This window comes from Prorops nasuta, unplaced genomic scaffold (genome assembly GCF_024137725.1).
Source record: "Prorops nasuta isolate Cenicafe-Biocafe unplaced genomic scaffold, Cenicafe_Pnas_1.2 PNAS00001, whole genome shotgun sequence".
Classification (NCBI taxonomy): domain Eukaryota; kingdom Metazoa; phylum Arthropoda; class Insecta; order Hymenoptera; family Bethylidae; genus Prorops; species Prorops nasuta.
The window spans coordinates 14970047-14989457 of record NW_027116798.1 but is presented as its reverse complement, the minus strand read 5'-3'; the positions used below and the strand labels follow the sequence as shown (position 1 = coordinate 14989457).

At 32.5% G+C, this 19411-nt stretch overlaps 1 long non-coding RNA gene across 2 annotated transcripts; it reads right to left on the bottom strand.

Annotated features, from left to right (window-relative positions):
- Window positions 1-17959: 17959 nt before the first annotated feature.
- LOC136774312 (uncharacterized) lies at window positions 17960-18865 on the bottom strand. Of its 2 annotated transcripts, none has more exons than XR_010822777.1 (3): window positions 18774-18865; window positions 18574-18708; window positions 17960-18211 (listed from the first exon to the last, which is right to left on the bottom strand). It is a non-coding gene; the product is annotated as an uncharacterized lncRNA (long non-coding RNA). The 2 variants fall into 2 exon arrangements; XR_010822778.1 differs by having other exon boundaries at window positions 17960-18172.
- Window positions 18866-19411: the final 546 nt, after the last annotated feature.

The window sequence follows — 19411 nt, the reverse complement described above, 5'->3', positions numbered from 1 at the left end:
AGGGAATAAGATATACACACTTGGAAATTGAGAGTAGGGGAAGTGTTGCAGGCAAACGAAACTTGGGTGGCTTTGAATAATATCGTAGGAAGGGATAAGATATACACGCTTATTGGAAATTGAGAGTGGAGGGACTGTTGCAGGCGAACGACATTTTTGATGGGTTACTCACTCATGATTGTAGATTTCAAAGAGAATTCATTATTTTAAACCTGTTGATACATGTATTCTTTAGATCAAGTAGTTGTTAATTAAAATAAATAAATCCATTTAATTATATACACGTTCCTTATATAAAGTGACATCAGTCTAGAATATAAACTTTTCATTGTTTAAAAGCAAGTCGTGAGATACACGTTCTTCAGATCAAATAACCGTCATCTAAAACAAATATATTTAATTCAAACGTGTCATAACACGTACTAGATGGTGCAGATAGTCACGTTCCTCAGATAAAGTAATGACAGTTTAAAATATAAACTTTTCATTATTTAGAAACGAGTCGTGAAATATACGTCCATTATTACTTGGGTTGGGAATACTAGCATCTTAAGGACATATCCTGAGTGCAGCTTAAAATTTACGAGCGCATCAATTGCTTTTCGACAATCTTACGTCACACTGTGACTCTGTTTAGCACGTGGGATCATTTGTCTGCTCTGCTTGTGAGAAAAGTCTTGAGAAAAAAATAGCTAGAGGCTGAATGATTTGTCTGGTCTGCTTGAGGGAGGAAAAGTCACGAAAAAATAGCTAGAGTCTGGTTTAGAGGGTAAAATATGGTCAGAAAGTATCGAGCGCATCAATGGCTTCTTGACAATCTTACTTCACAACTGTGACTCTGTTTAGCACGTGGGCTCATTTATCTGACCTGTTTGTGAGAAAAGTCTCGAAAAAAAATAGCTAGAGACTGGTTGAGAGGGTAAAATATGGACAGAAGGTATCGGGTCAGTTTTAGAGAGCCCTGGGAAAGCTCATAGGAGGAACATTGGGTGGTCCCTAGAATTTCACTCCCCATTGTTTCGCAAAAGGAAAAATAATGTCTGTTAACTATGTGACATGTAGAGCATGCTTACAGGAAGATGTAATGAATAATCTATTCATTTATAATATGCTTACAGTAATTTTTATTCAATATTCAAAAGATTTAACATATAATACTTTTATTCAATATATATATATATATATATAACTAAAAAGAGTTTTAACATATAATATTTTAAAATATCAAGCTATTCTTCTGCCCTTGCTACCTCCATCGTTGTCTCCTCCTCATCCTCCTCCTCCTCCTGCTCCTCCTCCTCTTCCTGCGGAATTATCCCTGCCTCTATCTCAATCATTCTGATACCTCTCATCAACAGTTGTATACAGCGTGTTACTGTAAAAAATCATCAGATTTTAGAAAAATGTATGATGCAATCTCATTCATAATAACTTACTATTTTCATACTCCATTCCATGCGTCTCGATTGTTTCTTCATTTACCGCTTGTGATAAATTTTGCATAATTTCATCTATTATTCTTGTAATTATATGAATTACTGGAGAATTCTGTCTATACGCTAAATTAATAATCACTTGATACTGCATATTTTTTCACTTTATATTTATCGACAGCTTGTATAAGAAAAAAGGAATCTGTACCCAAGGTTCAAAAAAGGTATAATGTGAAATTAAAAGAAGGACCCAAGGAGGAAAATAGTAGGAGGGAATAGAATGGGTATGTGGAGGGAAAAAGACCCTTCAATGGTGTAGAGGTAGGTTGAGAGGGAAGAAAAATGGTTAAATGTGAAATCAAGTTAAATGGCGGGTCCATAGTAGGAAAATAGTGGGAGGGTCTAGGATAAGTATGTGGAGGGAGAAAAGACCCTCCGAGGGCAGGACTAAGAAATCAAAAATGGCAGTCCGTAAGATGCTTAGGACCCCTAGCGGTGTAGCTGCCCCAGTAATTTTCGTGATCGCCACCTAGTGGAGAAAAAAGAAACTTTTTCCTCCACCAACTAAAATACAAAAAAAAGTTCTCTGGGTAACTGTCAGGATAACTAACCATCCGGGCCCTAGGGTGATGGGAGAGGGGTAACCCTTAGGGAACTAGTGGACCCGTAGGATAACTAACCATCCGGACCCTAGTGACATGGGAGAGGGGGTAAGCCTTAGAGAACTAGTGGACCCGTAGGATAATTAACCATCCGGGCCCTAGGCTGATGGGAGAGGGGTGAGAGACTCTAAGAGAGAAAGAGAGGGTGAGAGGGATCTCTCTCTCTCTCTCTCTCACTCCCCATAGCCAAAGCATTTCCTCCGCACACCCGCACCCTCCTCATCACCCAATAAACCCTAGCTCTTAAGAAGACACTTCCCCCCGCACACCCGCACCCCCCTCACCACCATGTCACAGGAACCCAAGACACTTCCCCCGCACACCCGCACTCCCCTCACCACCGTGTCACAGGAAAACCCAAGACACTTCCCCCCGCACACCCGCACTCCCCTCACCACCGTGTCACAGGAACCCCCTAGCTACCACTACTATCGTTGTTGTTCACCGGAGGTAGGAGATAATTCTTTACAAGGAACTTCTGGAGATATTATTCAATTGAATAAGGAAGATTCTTCGTTCAATGATAAAACTTTGAGTTGTGACATTTTGAATGTCATTGGAAAAAGGTTAGCGGAAGAGCGTATACCTTCATCGCCTATACATGAAGATTTTGTTGCCCGTTGGATGGATATTCTGAAATTGGGATTACCTGTAGAAGAGAGGGATGCTCTTGTTAAAAAGTATCCTCCTCCTTCAAACTGTGTGTTTTTAGATCCACCAAAATTGAATACGGAGGTTGATCATGCTATTAATGATGTGGCACGTACACGTGATAAAAGGATTGTTTCTAAACATCAAAAGTTAACAGCGTGTTCTGCAGGTTTATCGAAGCTTATTAGTTTGCTTGTAAAAAGAAATGCAGCGGATGATATTCCTATCATTGAAGTATTAAGTGATGTTTGTCGTTTGATTATTGATGCTATGCATGATGAGTCTTCTATTCGTAGAAGTTTAATTTTGGCAAATGTTAACGCTTCATTGAAAAGTACATTAAATAATTCAGAAGCTGATAGTTTTTTGTTTGGAAAAGAATTAGTTGAAAATTTGAAAGCAGCAAAGTTAATAAATCAATCAGCTGAGGAACTAAAGTTGAAAAAGCAGTCACAAATTGGTTCAAAAAACTACAAAGGCCCGTTTCGAACATCCAACAAGATCACGTTTTCGTCGAGCGGGCAGAAATATCCAATTCCTTCATCATCCCAACAGAGACCAAGACGCAGCGAACAACAGAACAAATCGCAGTACAATCGAAATTTGAACAAGAAACCTTACTTAAAGAAGCGTTAGAATGTCCTGCAAGTCTTGTCGCAGGTTGTTTAAAATTTTTTTATAATAATTGGAGTAAAATAACATCTGACTCGAGAATATTGTCCTGGATACAAGGCGTAAAAATTCCGTTTAAGTCATTTCCTATTCAATCTAAGCCTATCTTAGATAGAAGACGATCAGAATTAGAGTCTAAAAATATTTCAATTATAATTAAACAACTCGTTGATAAAGGTGCAATTGTTGTTTGTAAACCTAAGAAGGGTCAATTTCTCTCACCTATTTTTTTAGAGCCAAAACCTAATGGAACATATAGATTAATTTTAAATCTTACTGAATTAAACAAGCTTATTGTTACAGAGCATTTTAAATTAGAAGATTATAAAGTTGCAGTGAAATTAATTAATGACAATTCATTTATGGCAACTTTAGATTTAAAGGATGCTTATTATTTGGTTTCTATAGAAAAAGCATATAGAAAATTTTTAAGATTTTCATTTTCTGGATTCTTATATGAATTTACATGTTTACCTTTTGGTCTTAATATAGCTTCTTACTTGTTTACCAAGTTATTGAAACCTGTTGTTTATTATTTGAGAAAATTAGGATTAAAATCTGTTTTATATTTAGATGATTTCTTATTATTGGGAGAATCATATTATAACTGCCTGGTTAATGTAAATCAGACTTGTCAGTTATTAGAGAGTCTTGGTTTTATTATAAATCATAAGAAAAGTCAGTTAAAACCTTCTCAAAAATGTAAATATTTAGGTTTTATATTTGATTCTTCTTCTATGACATTAGAATTACCTGAAAATAAGAGGTTTGCTCTAAAAAACATGTTAGAGAAATTTACAAAGACCAATCGAGTTAAAATAAGAGAGTTTGCTAAATTTATTGGTTCAATTGTAGCTTGTTGTCCTGCAATAACTTACAGTTGGTTATACACAAAGTCTTTTGAAAGACAAAAATTTTTAGCCCTGAAATCAAATAATAATAATTTTAATGCTTTTATGGAGTTAAAACTAGATCAAATAGATCTTAATTGGTGGAAATCACACATTCTCATAGGTTTCGTTTCTTTAAGGAGTTCAGAATATGCATTAGAGATTTTTTCAGATGCTTCATTAACTGGTTGGGGTGCAGTGTGTGGTAGTCAGAAAGTTAATGGTTTTTGGACAGAAGTTGAGCAAGAGTACTTTATAAATTACCTGGAATTGAAAGCAGCATTTTTTGGTTTAAAGTGTTTTGCAAATGCTTTTTATAATGTGAAAATTTTACTTAGGATGGATAATACCACGGCTATTTCGTATATAAATCGAATGGGTGGTGTTCAGTTCATAAATCTTAATAAAATTACTAGAGAGATTTGGCAATGGTGTGAAAGGCGAAAGATTTTAATTTTTGCTTCGTATATTAAATCTAAAGATAATTTTGAGGCGGATTGGGAGTCTCGCAGGTTACAACCAGAAACTGAATATGAGTTGTCAGATTATGCATTTAATAAAATAAGACAGGTTTTTGGTTCTCCGGATATTGATTTGTTTGCTAGTAGATCTAATAAGAAATGTAAACGTTTTGTATCATGGAAACAAGATCCCGAGTCGGAAATCATAGACGCATTTACAATATCTTGGAGAAATATTTATTTTTATGCATTTCCTCCGTTTAGTTTAATTTTAAAAGTTTTACAGAAAGTAAAGAATGATAAGGCAGAGGGTATAATTGTTGTACCAAATTGGCCAGCACAGCCATGGTATCCTGTTTTTCAATCAAAGCTTGTATCTAGTTTTATAGAATTTAAAGCTGATAAAAATCTTTTAACTTCTTGTGACAGAAAGCCACATCCACTTTGGAGAAACCTTTTCCTGGTGGCCGGTGTATTATCAAGCAAGCATTGACGCAGCAAGGAATTCCATTGTCTTCATTAGAAGTAACAATTTCGTCTCTGTCTAAATCATCTCTAAAGAGTTACGATGTAGCACTTAAAAAATGGTGGAATTTTTGTAACCAGAAATGTGTGAGTTTATATAATCCAACGATTGAGGATGTATTATTATTTTGTACAAGTTTGTATGAAAAGGAGTTGTCATATAGTTCAATTAATTGTACTAGATCTGCTATTTCATTAATTGTAAACGTTGATCTTGCTAAGGATACTAGGGTAAAACGTTTTTTTAAAGGCGTTTTTAACTTGAGACCTTCCAGACCAAAGTATGATCAAACGTGGGATCCCAAGATTGTTTTAGATTTTTATAACAACAAAGTGATGGATAAGGTCTTGAGCTTAAAAGAATTATCCAAAAAACTAATTTTGCTTTTGGCGTTGACCACTGCTCATCGAATGCAAACATATTCTTTGATTAATGTTAATAATATAAGAAATACTGAGTTTCAAGTAGAGATCCATATTCCGGATCATATTAAAACTTCAAAAAAGAATGCAACTCAACCATTATTAATTTTACCATTTTTCCATAATCCAAGAATATGTGTAGCATCTACATTAATTAGTTATCTTGAATTAACAAAACATTTGCGAGGATCATTAGAAAAATTATTTATTTCTACGAAAAGACCATATAGAGAAGTTACGGCTCAAACTTTAAGCCGGTGGGTTAATGAAGCTGTATCAGAGGCGGGGATAGATATTAACATTTTTTCAGCTCATAGTACTCGACATGCATCTACTTCTGCAGAAAAAAGAGCGGGAGTAGATATTGAGTTGATTAGGAAAACAGCAGGTTGGAATAAAAATTCAGAAACATTTGTTCGATTTTATAATAGAGAAATTGTTTCAGATCGCAGAAAATTTGCATTGTCAATCTTAAATTTATAATTATAATAAATTGTTTTGTTTACTTCGTTTCTTTTTTCTTCTGTTAATTTTAGAATTGAATAAATTAAATTTGAATGATGAGATTAAAGCCGTAATGTTTTCTTTAAACATCTACAAATTGATCTTCAGGAGGAGGCGCATATACAATTATACAATTGAACAAACTTACTTGTAAGTGAAGTTCGATCGTAATTGTATGAGCGCCTCCTCCGAAAAGATCAATCCCACCCGAGAACACTATGGTTCTACCCTGCATTATCTAACATATAGTCCCATATCATTACGGCACTTTAAAGAATGAAGAGCGAGGCGTAGTTCGTCTAGTATGAGCGTTTTTTGTTCTTTTAAAATGTGACAATAAGGGCATGGAGAGGGGATACTACAAATTGATCTTTTCGGAGGAGGCGCTCATACAATTACGATCGAACTTCACTTACAAGTAAGTTCGTTCAATTGTATAATTATGACATAATTTTTAATAATTTAAAATTTTTTTAAATTTTAGGGTATGTAAATAAGCGGTCTACGGTAAAAGTGAATAGATCTGAATTTATTCGAGTAGTGAACTTATGTTGCTCGAATCTGAGGAACAAGAAATCATACAAAAAAAGGATAATTGAAGATGAAAATTCAGAGTAACCATTAATGTCACGGTGGATATTTGGAAAACTGAAAATGTACAATCCGGAGTAAACGTTGCGTGATGACATGATTTTTTCGTCGATTGCAATTGTACTATTAAATGTCGAGTGTTTTCTTAGGCTTGCATTATAGAGCAAATGGATGTAATTGCTTCTTATCAGGTACCAATCTTGAATATAACCAAAATGTACTTGTATAATGCCAAAGCTTATGGAGTGTCAACTCTTCAATACGACCATAATAGCTATTATTGTTACGTTGGATATTTAGAAATCTGGAAATGTATAATCTGGAGTAAACGTTGCATGACGATACAACAGTTTCGACGAAAGCAATTGTACTATTAAATGTCGAATGTTTTCTTAGACTTGCAGTACAGAGCAAATGGATTTAATTGCTTCTTATCAGCTGCCAATGTTGAATGTATGAAAAATGTACTTGTATAATGCCAACGCTTGTGCAGTGTAATCACTTCAATCCGACCATAAGAGCTATTATTGTTACGTTGGATATTTAGAAATCTTAAAATGTAGAGACCAGACTAGAAGTTAAATTGCGATACAATAGTATCGACGAATGCAATTGTACTATTAAATGTCGAATGTTTTCTTAGACTTGCATTATAGAGCAACTGAATGTAATTGCTTCTTATCAGCTGCCAATGCTGAATGTAAGAAAAATGTACTTGTATAATGCAAACGCTTGTGCAGTATAATCCCTTCAATCCGACCATAAGAGTTATTATTGTTACGTTGGATATTTAGAAATCTGAAAATGTAGAGACCAGAGTAGAAGTTAAATTGCGATACAATAGTTTCGACGATTGCAATTGTACTATTAAATGTCGAATGTTTCCTTAGACTTGCATTATAGAGCAAATGGATATAATTGCTTCTTATCAGGTACCAATCTTGAATACAACCAAAATGTACTTGTGTAATACCAAAGCTTGTGGAATGTCAACTGTTTCATCCGACCATATTAGCTATTAATGTCACGGTGGACAGTTAGAAATCTGAAAATGTAGAGACCAGAGTAGAAGTTAAATTGCGATACAATAGTTTCGACGAATGCAATTGTACTATTAAATGTCGAATGTTTTCTTAGACTTGCATTATAGAGCAACTGGATGTAATTGCTTCTTATCAGCTGCCAATGCTGAATGTAAGAAAAATGTACTTGTATAATGCCAAAGCTTGTGGAGTGTCAACTCTTCAATACGACCATAATAGCTATTATTGTTACGTTGAATATTTAGAAATCTGGAATTGTATAATCTGGAGTAAACGTTGCATGACGATACAATAGTTTAGATGAATGCAATTGTACTATTAAATGTGGAATGTTTTCTTAGACTTGCATTATAGAGCAACTGGATGTAATTGCTTCTTATCAGCTGCCAATGCTGAATGTAAGAAAAATGTACTTGTATAATGCCAACGCTTGTGCAGTGTAATCCCTTCAATCCGACCATAAGAGTTATTATTGTTACGTTGGATATTTAGAAATCTGAAAATGTAGAGACCAGAGTAGAAGTTAAATTGCGATACAATAGTTTCGACGAATGCAATTGTACTATTAAATGTCGAATGTTTTCTTATACTTGCATTATAGAGCAACTGGATGTAATTGCTTCTTATCAGCTGCCAATGCTGAATGTAACCAAAATGTACTTGTATAATGCCAAAGCTTGTGGAGTGTCAACTTTTCAATACGACCATAATAGCTAGTATTGTTACGTTGGATATTTAGAAATCTGGAAATGTATAATCTGGAGTAAACTTTGCATGACGATACAATAGTTTCGACGAATGCAATTGTACTATTAAATGTGGAATGTTTTCTTAGACTTGCATTATAGAGCAACTGGATGTAATTGCTTCTTATCAGCTGCCAATGCTGAATGTAAGAAAAATGTACTTGTATAATGCCAAAGCTTGTGGAGTGTCAACTTTTCAATACGACCATAATAGCTAGTATTGTTACGTTGGATATTTAGAAATCTGGAAATGTATAATCTGGAGTAAACTTTGCATGACGATACAATAGTTTCGACGAATGCAATTGTACTATTAAATGTGGAATGTTTTCTTAGACTTGCATTATAGAGCAACTGGATGTAATTGCTTCTTATCAGCTGCCAATGCTGAATGTAAGAAAAATGTACTTGTATAATGCCAACGCTTGTGCAGTGTAATCCCTTCAATCCGACCATAAGAGTTATTATTGTTACGTTGGATATTTAGAAATCTGAAAATGTAGAGACCAGAGTAGAAGTTAAATTGCGATACAATAGTTTCGACGATTGCAATTGTACTATTAAATGTCGAATGTTTCCTTAGACTTGCATTATAGAGCAAATGGATATAATTGCTTCTTATCAGGTACCAATCTTGAATACAACCAAAATGTACTTGTGTAATACCAAAGCTTGTGGAATGTCAACTGTTTCATCCGACCATATTAGCTATTAATGTCACGGTGGACAGTTAGAAATCTGAAAATGTAGAGACCAGAGTAGAAGTTAAATTGCGATACAATAGTTTCGACGAATGCAATTGTACTATTAAATGTCGAATGTTTTCTTAGACTTGCATTATAGAGCAACTGGATGTAATTGCTTCTTATCAGCTGCCAATGCTGAATGTAAGAAAAATGTACTTGTATAATGCCAAAGCTTGTGGAGTGTCAACTCTTCAATACGACCATAATAGCTATTATTGTTACGTTGAATATTTAGAAATCTGGAATTGTATAATCTGGAGTAAACGTTGCATGACGATACAATAGTTTAGATGAATGCAATTGTACTATTAAATGTGGAATGTTTTCTTAGACTTGCATTATAGAGCAACTGGATGTAATTGCTTCTTATCAGCTGCCAATGCTGAATGTAAGAAAAATGTACTTGTATAATGCCAACGCTTGTGCAGTGTAATCCCTTCAATCCGACCATAAGAGTTATTATTGTTACGTTGGATATTTAGAAATCTGAAAATGTAGAGACCAGAGTAGAAGTTAAATTGCGATACAATAGTTTCGACGAATGCAATTGTACTATTAAATGTCGAATGTTTTCTTATACTTGCATTATAGAGCAACTGGATGTAATTGCTTCTTATCAGCTGCCAATGCTGAATGTAACCAAAATGTACTTGTATAATGCCAAAGCTTGTGGAGTGTCAACTTTTCAATACGACCATAATAGCTAGTATTGTTACGTTGGATATTTAGAAATCTGGAAATGTATAATCTGGAGTAAACTTTGCATGACGATACAATAGTTTCGACGAATGCAATTGTACTATTAAATGTGGAATGTTTTCTTAGACTTGCATTATAGAGCAACTGGATGTAATTGCTTCTTATCAGCTGCCAATGCTGAATGTAAGAAAAATGTACTTGTATAATGCCAAAGCTTGTGGAGTGTCAACTTTTCAATACGACCATAATAGCTAGTATTGTTACGTTGGATATTTAGAAATCTGGAAATGTATAATCTGGAGTAAACTTTGCATGACGATACAATAGTTTCGACGAATGCAATTGTACTATTAAATGTGGAATGTTTTCTTAGACTTGCATTATAGAGCAACTGGATGTAATTGCTTCTTATCAGCTGCCAATGCTGAATGTAAGAAAAATGTACTTGTATAATGCCAACGCTTGTGCAGTGTAATCCCTTCAATCCGACCATAAGAGTTATTATTGTTACGTTGGATATTTAGAAATCTGAAAATGTAGAGACCAGAGTAGAAGTTAAATTGCGATACAATAGTTTCGACGAATGCAATTGTACTATTAAATGTCGAATGTTTTCTTATACTTGCATTATAGAGCAACTGAATGTAATTGCTTCTTATCAGCTGCCAATGCTGAATGTAACCAAAATGTACTTGTATAATGCCAAAGCTTGTGGAGTGTCAACTTTTCAATACGACCATAATAGCTAGTATTGTTACGTTTGATATTTAGAAATCTGAAAATGTAGAGACCAGAGTAGAAGTTAAATTGCGATACAATATTTTCGACGATTGCAATTGTACTATTAAATGTCGAGTGTTTTCTTAGGCTTGCATTATAGAGCAAATGGATGTAATTACTTCTTATCACCTGCCAATGCTGAATGTAACCAAAATGTACTTGTATAATGCCAAAGCTTGTGGAGTGTCAACTTTTCAATACGACCATAATAGCTAGTATTGTTACGTTTGATATTTAGAAATCTGGAAATGTATAATCTGGAGTAAACGTGGCATGACGATACAATAGTTTCGACGAATGCAATTGTACTATTAAATGTCGAATGTTTTCTTAGACTTGCATTATAGAGCAACTGGATGTAATTGCTTCTTATCAGCTGCTAATGCTGAATGTATGAAAAATGTACTTGTATAATGCCAACGCTTGTCCAGTGTAATCACTTCAATCCGACCATAATAGCTATTATTGTTACGTTGGATATTTAGAAATCTGAAAATGTAGAGACCAGAGTAGAAGTTAAATTGCGATACAATAGTTTCGACGAATGCAATTGTACTATTAAATGTCGAATGTTTTATTAGACTTGCATTATAGAGCAACTGGATGTAATTGCTTCTTATCAGCTGCCAATGCTGAATGTAACAAAAATGTACTTGTATAATACCAACGTTTGTGCGTGTAATCACTTCAATCCGAACATAGGAGCTATTATTGTTACGTCGGATATTTAGAAATCTGAAAATGTATAATCTGGAGTAAACGTTGCATGACGATATAATATTTTCGACGATTGCAATTGTACTATTAAATGTCGAATGTTTTATTAGACTTGCATTATAGAGGAAATTGATGTAATTGCTTCTTATCAGCTGCCAATGCTAAATGTAACCAAAATGTACTTGTTTAATACCAACGCTTGTGGAGTGTCAACTCTTCCATCCGACCATATTAGCTATTAATGTCGCGGTGGACAGTTAGAAATCTGAAAATGTAGATTACGCATTAAATATTACGTTACGATATTCTAGTTGAAATTATTATAATTGTTTAATTCAATGTCGATTGTTCTCTTTAGTTTTGTTTGACAAAACATATTTATGTAACATTTAGTCGTTCCTATCGGAGAACCCCTACCTTTAACGAAAGTTGGTTGTTCCTTGGCAGTTATTCTGTGCAATATAGAATTATGATAATAATGGAGTTTGTATTTTCAATTATATTATTGCAACATATTAAAGTATATTTGCATATGGTATTTGTAAAATTGCATTATTTCTGTATACGTTATCCCATTGGAATTGTCTCAGGCTATACAATTGCGATTTTATCTTCGTTCTTGAAACTGTTCTTTCAATTATCCAAAGATTAATTTAAATTTATAGTTCATGTTGCTTTTTTTTCATGCAGTAGAAGTTGAGACAGTGTCAGTGGAAAATACAAATTAATTACATTTTTTTCTTTTTTCAATGGATGATACTATGATATAAGTTCTATTTCGTTTAAAAAAGTGAACGGCCAATAGCCTGACCTATCCATTACAAATTTTTTTTAATTTTTTTTAATGGATTTTTAAAAATTTTTTAAAGATCTTGGAAAGCGCTTGCCAAGAGCTCGGAACTTGTCTTACTGGCGGGATAGAGCATGCTACTTTCCAATACTTTTGAAAGACCTTTCCAAGATCTTTCGAGGATCTTTCCAGCCGAATCCAAGCGCTTTGCAAGTCGAAATTTTTTTACGCGGGATGTTATTGTAAAATTACATTAAAGATTTAAATAAGTACTCTAATTTACCATTTTCTTTATTGTCACATTCATCAGAAATATCACCTATTTCATAAGACTCATCAAAACCTGCAAATTTGGATATATTTTATTATTACGTTTATGCAAAAACTATCACAAAAGTAATGAATATGTTAAATTCATTTCAAATAAAATTTATTTTATTTACCATGCTTATCATTACTTTCATACTGCTCTTCTTCGACATGTACTATTTCCTGATTTTTATTCAATTCAATTTCAAAAAACTTTCTTCTAAAATCAGATTCTGAAATAAAAAATTTTTATTGATTTTGCATATCATGTTTTTTATATAATTTCGCTAGAAATAAGAAATAAGAGGATTTGTTATATACAAACATATACCTGATTGTAATTTAAAATGGAAGTTTTCATCGCCTTCAACCTCATAATAATTATCCTCATAATCATAAGTGATTTTGAAAACCTCTTCCGACATGTTATATGTATACAACACAAATTTCCTAATATATGCTTTAGAAATTAAAAGTAAAATTTTTTAAATTTACTTCACTATATTCTACAATAATTTCTTTGTAATATTTTCATTCTTATAATAAAATTTTATGTAGCTCCTATCCTACACATTTTACAATTGTTTATAATGCAAAATATATTATTGCTTATTTGCATATAGTTGAGGATAAGTATGCATGCATGCACCGTATGCACCAATGCACCCTATACTATAGTATGTACATACATATGTATATGTACATAGCTGCATATACTATAGCACGCTGCTTATTAGAGCGCTTTTATATGCTCGTGTGTCCATAAAGGAATTAGTTAGCATGTAGCAGAGCGCTCGTGTAGCGCTAGGTGCTAGAAACGCAGCCAATGTGTTTTAAGACAACACCATTACGCATACATTGCTGTAAAGCACGATAGTGTATAACATAGCGCTCCTTATTTTCTAAAGTTGCAAGTAACTTCTTCTGACGTGTACCCGGTGGTGCATCACGTACGGGACATAATGGAAGGGCGGAATGTTTATCGTGAAGCATGCTTGGATACTCTAAGTCAACCTCTAAAATATAACCCTCGGGTGAATCTATCGGTATATTAGAGATATCCAAATTATTAACATTTTCAATCCAGCGAAATCCGTGAGTAGGTAGCGGTTGAAACGTTGCCCACCCATACAAATTATTTACATCGTAGTACATTAAATACTTAGAAGGTTCCTCGGGATTGTAGTTTTGCATGTACCGATTGTTAGCCTTTTCATAGCGGTGCGAGCATTGGCTTAAACCACCACGTATGCCCCGTTCTACGAAAAGCAGCATTTCTACGTCAGTGAAAATTCTAATCTTATTCCTGTATGTTTGAGCATTGCATCCCAAGTGAAGCCTGGGAGTGTATAATAATGAGCAGGATCCAAATTATAAGTTTGCATGCATTTATCACGAAAATTTTCGAAAATGTCAGCCAACAATATTACATCAGTTTTCAAATAGAGATCGCTATACTCCCCAAGTGTTCGTATTTGAAATTTGGTCCATACCTCCTTAGTGTGATTATACGCACCCTCACTAATATCATGCACTATCGGATAATCTATTATAGAATATCTCGCGTGGAGGTAAAGCAGTTTCTTCCAGACGGTTCAGACTATCTATGTAATCGTAAGGAAACATACCTTTCCTTGTCAGAAGGTTAAATTGTTCTATGTTTAAATATGAGAATTCTGACTCTAAATTTTTTAACTGTGATTTCGTTAAATATGAACTCAATTTGTCTAAACTAGATGCCATAAATTTGAAAGAATCGATAAACCTTAGTTGTATATTATATGTACGGATGAATTTAGTGAATGAAATATACTTCTCCTTATGTACAGGTAACAAGTGCACTGAACCTTCATACAAGTTAGCGATTGTACCGAAAATAAAATGTGCATCATAACCTGATAAATTATGAAAAATTACTGGTATTACATGTGAATCTTTAAAGTTTAAATTACAATTATTATGAGCAGGTCCCCTATATTTACCAGTTAAATGATCATGATCGCGAACACGTATTTGATCTGGAAGAAACGGGTTTTTACATATATGACAGTTGGGTTCAGTATAATGCCTTGAATTTTCACTAATACTTAGTTTATGCATAGATATTACTGTTTTCAGTTTTTCACTCGCTATACTAGCCATTTTATCAAGCTCATGTCCAAACCATTCAATACAATCAAGTCCTCGATATGATTTATAATTAGAAAGCATTGAATCACGAACGCTTTTAAATTAATAACCTATACTAAAAGGTATGTGTTTTTGATAAATACCAATATCGTCATCCGTTTGCTCAACTTTTTCAAGCAAGCATTCAATGTCAGCGTATATGACAAATGGCACCCTCTCACTGTTCTTCATGTTATTGAAGGAAACCCAACGGTCCTTGTCTGGTAGCACAATTCGAATGTTTTTATTGAGTTGCGCACAATCACGTTCATGCAATTTTAGTTTCTCATCATTGTGGAAATAGTGTAAGCAACTATAGGAGGAAAAAAGTAATATTAGAATATAGAAGAAGTAATTATATATATATATATATATATGGCACTAGCTTGCCAGAGAAAGAACAATAATGCAAAGTTGATAGTGAGAGTGACACCTAAGAAAAAGGTGGATAGGGGAAAATTAGAAGCAAATTCTTGAAAGCGAAATGCTCTAAGGTGATTCTGGGTATAAAATGTTGGAAATATAATTGAAACAGTCATTGAATACTATGTTAAAACCCTTAAAATGTGTAATTATTATAAGAATTCATTATTGTAATATTTTGTATTTTATTTAGTAGACAAATAAATTAATATTTTGAATTGAAGCTTTATATTATGGAACGATGAGAACATTGTAAAATGTTTTGTTAGATTGAATTAGTTAAAATAATTGTTTAGTTTAATTTCTATATTCTTATAAAACGTTATAAGATCCCACAAAAAACAAGCTTTGCTTGTAAAAAAAGGACGGCAAGTACATAAGTCGTATTTAGCATGAATAATATATAGTAATATAAAATATTTTAATTAAAAAAAATAGTGAAATCCAAATGTTAAGCAAGTCTAAATTTTTACCATGGCGAACATTGAAATTTGGAAAAATGTAAATAGTAATACAAAAATTACTTGCCGGGCCCGTAATATTCATGTGTAAGTCGCTATCTTGGAATATGAGCGTTGCTTCTCGTAAGTTAAAAATGTGGTTATTTAATACGATTGCATACAACGTGCCCAGCAAGTAATTTTTGTATTACTATTTACTTTTTTCCAAATTTCAATGTTCGCCATGATAAAAATGTAGACTTGCCTAACATTTGGATTTCACTATTTTTTTTAATTAAAATATTTTATATTACTATATATTAATCATGCTAGATATGACTTATGTACTTACCGTCCTTTTTTTACAAGGGAAGCTTGTTTTTTGTGGGTATATAATAACAAGGGCTTCCATTGTATAAATTGTTATATTTCCTAGTTTATAAAAACCGAAAGAAGGTAGAAATTATACTAGTTTACCAGAGAAAGAGCCATAATGTAAAGTTGATCCCACAAAAAACAAGCTTTGCTTGTAAAAAAAGGACGGCAAGTACATAAGTCGTATCTAGTATGATTAATATATAGTAATATAAAATATTTTAATTAAAAAAAAGTAGTGAAATCAAAATGTTAGGCAAGTATAAATTTTTTCCATGGCGAAAATTGAAATTTAGAAAAAAGTAAATAGTAATACAAAAATTACTTGCCAGGCCCGTTGTATGCAATCGTATTAAATAGTCACATTTTTAACTTACGAGAAGCAATGCTTATATTGCAAGATAGCAACTTACACATGAATATTACGGGCCCGGCAAGTAATTTTTGTATTACTATTTACTTTTTTCTAAATTTCAATTTTCGCCATGGAAAAAATTTATACTTGCCTAACATTTGGATTTCACTACTTTTTTTTAATTAAAATATTTTATATTACTATATATTAATCATACTAGATACGACTTATGTACTTGCCGTCCTTTTTTTACAAGCAAAGCTTGTTTTTTGTGGGATCTTATAACGTTTTGTAAGAATATAGGAATTAAAACTAAAAATTCTTTTAACTAATTCAATCTAATAAAACATTTTCCAATGTTCTCATCGTTCCATAATGTAAAGCTTCAATTCGAGATATTAATTTATTAATCTATTAAATATAATACAAAATATTACAATGATGAGTTCTTATCATAATTACACTTTTAGAGGCATTTAACATAGGATTCAATGACTGTTTGAGTTATATTTTCAACATCATATACCCAATATCACATTAAAGCCTTTCGCTTTCAAAAATTTGTTTCTAAATTTACCTTTAAATCCACTTTTTTCTTAGGTGTTACTCTCACTATCATCTTTGCATTATGGCTCTTTCCCTGGTAAACTAGTGACATTTATATATTCTTTTCATTAATATAAACTGTAAAATATATACCAGTTAATGCAATGGAAGTCTATGTTTTTTAGGTATACTGCTTTCAGTTTCTTGAAGTTACACACTGTATGTTCTATTACATGTGAAATATTGAAATTATGAATTCCTTTCATATTTACACATTTACATGATTTTATTATAATTTTCATCAACTATGTTATTTCTAATTCCAAAGTTGTATGCCCAAAATCACCTGCAGGCACTTCACTCTCAAGGATTTTCTTATAAATTAACTCATATTTATCCATCACTTTTTTAGCTGTTAACCTCAACATCAACTTTGAATTATGGCACTTTCTCCAGCACACTAGTGCCATTTATATTTTCCCTTCATTAGTATAAACTAGGAAATACACCAATTTATACAATGGATGCCTCTCTTTATTAAATATACAGCTTTCAGTTTCCTAATTTTATTCACCATATGCCTGATCACATGTAAAATATTGCAATCATGAATTCTTTTCATATTTACACATCTACATAAATTTATTATAATTTTCATCAACTATGTGATTTCTAATTCCAAAGTTGTATGCCTAAAATCACCCGCAAGCACTTCACTCTTAAGGATTTTCTTATAAATTAGCTCATATTTATCCATCATTTTCTTAGCTGTTACCGTCAATATCAACTTTGAATTATGGCACTTTCTCCAGCACACTAGTACCATTTATATTTTCCTTTCATTAATATAAACTAGGAAATACACCAATTTATACAATGGAAGCCACTCTTTTGTGGATATACTGCTTTCAGTTTCGCAAAGTTATTCACTGTAAATTCTATTGCATGGAAAATATTAATATGATGACTTCTTTTCATTGTTTTATTTCTAGATGACGTTATCATTAAAATTATGATTTAATTGACTTATATATTTCAAAGGGTTTATGCCCAAAATCACCTGCAAGCCTTTCGCTATTAAAAATTGGCTTCCAAATTAATTTTTTAATTTCTCCACCTTTTTCCTTAGGTTTAACTCTCAACATTAACTTTGCATTATGGCTCTTTCTATGGTAAACTGGAATCATTTCTGACTTCTTGTATTAAATATTACAGCTTAACCCTGCACAATGACACAATAAACATGTTATTGTAAATCAATCTGAAATAAAATCTCACTAAGTACCAAAAGATATATTACATATTATATTATAAAAATCAATGTTATTCTTATAAAAAATTAAATTTGAATAATTTTTTTGGTAATAATAATAATTTCTTTCTATTCTGATTGGGGAAGCGTAGGTAAATATATGGTTTTAATACTTTTTTATATTATAATTGAATATTAAATAACGATTAGAAAATATTTATCTGCTTTTCTTTAATCGTAGTAATAAGAAAGATTTATTGTCTCATGGAAAATTGTTTCTATATATGATATAACCTATCGGACAGTTGAAATCCATATGAGTTTAAAGAAAAGAAAAATTTAAACATGAAATTTGTTATTGATTTCCATACCTGGATGTTTAGCATATGTTCAAACCTCATCCTTCTCTGTTTCATTTACAACCTTTGTTAATCTGCATTCTCCAATGACAGGGTATTTCCAAGAATTGTTATAGCATTTGGCACTGGTTGGCATCAAACTGCAAACTATGAAATAATGCCTATAAATAACTTTGTTTTAATTAAACAAATTCTTTTTACAATGTACTTACTTTACATGAAAATGTTTATGTTTATAGCTATTGAGACACTACCGTGTGTCTTAATTATGAGTGAATGTAACAAGATTATCCTTATCTGTTTTATCTACAATAACCTTTGAAGTACATCTGGAAAGAGAGACTCAACAAAGTAATTGTTATATTTTAATACATGCTTGAGCTGAATTAAAAAATAAATAAATAAACAATTAATTTTTAATTACATACATTTTAAGCGGTTGAATGAGTTACACATACTTTACCATGTGATAATGAACAATTGGCTTATCTTTTTCTTTCGCTAGTAAATTGACATATCATTGAGTCATCAACAGTTAATCACATTTCAAACTACTGTTTCCATTGCTCAACCAGTACTCCGTAGTTGCATTAAACCAAAGCTCTGTTTTCCAGCAACACATGGCAGCACTATCTTCATTATCTATTTTATTATAAAAAGTAGTAATATCCACTGGAACTGTAACTGATTCCTCTTTAACTATGGTAGTACTTTTTGGTGCTTGCATTTTTCCAAGAATTGTTATAGCATTTGGCACTGGTCTGGCATCAAATTGCAAACTATGAAAGGATACCTTGTATATAACTTTGCTTTAATTAAACTAATTTTTTTCACAATGTACTTACTTTTC